The sequence below is a fragment of the Pyrgilauda ruficollis genome, unplaced genomic scaffold, assembly GCF_017590135.1.
Source record: "Pyrgilauda ruficollis isolate IOZ18807 unplaced genomic scaffold, ASM1759013v1 scaffold39, whole genome shotgun sequence".
Classification (NCBI taxonomy): domain Eukaryota; kingdom Metazoa; phylum Chordata; class Aves; order Passeriformes; family Passeridae; genus Pyrgilauda; species Pyrgilauda ruficollis.
Window position 1 is genome coordinate 3,291,899 of NW_024525378.1, and position 209 is coordinate 3,292,107.

Consider the following 209-nt stretch of genomic DNA (forward strand, 5'->3'; position numbering starts at 1 on the left):
TTTTTTTGTAATTTTTTTTTTATTAACCCTCTGTGCTTCCATCTCTCCCAGATGCCCTTCACCTCCCGGATAGATTTCTAACCTTTCCTACTAATTTTCCATTTGGAGGGTTCTTTTTGGGTTTTTTCCTCCTGTTTGTTTTTATTCTGATCGGGTGCGCATGGGGGGGAGCCTATAACAATTCTGATTCTCTACATAACTGCACAGAG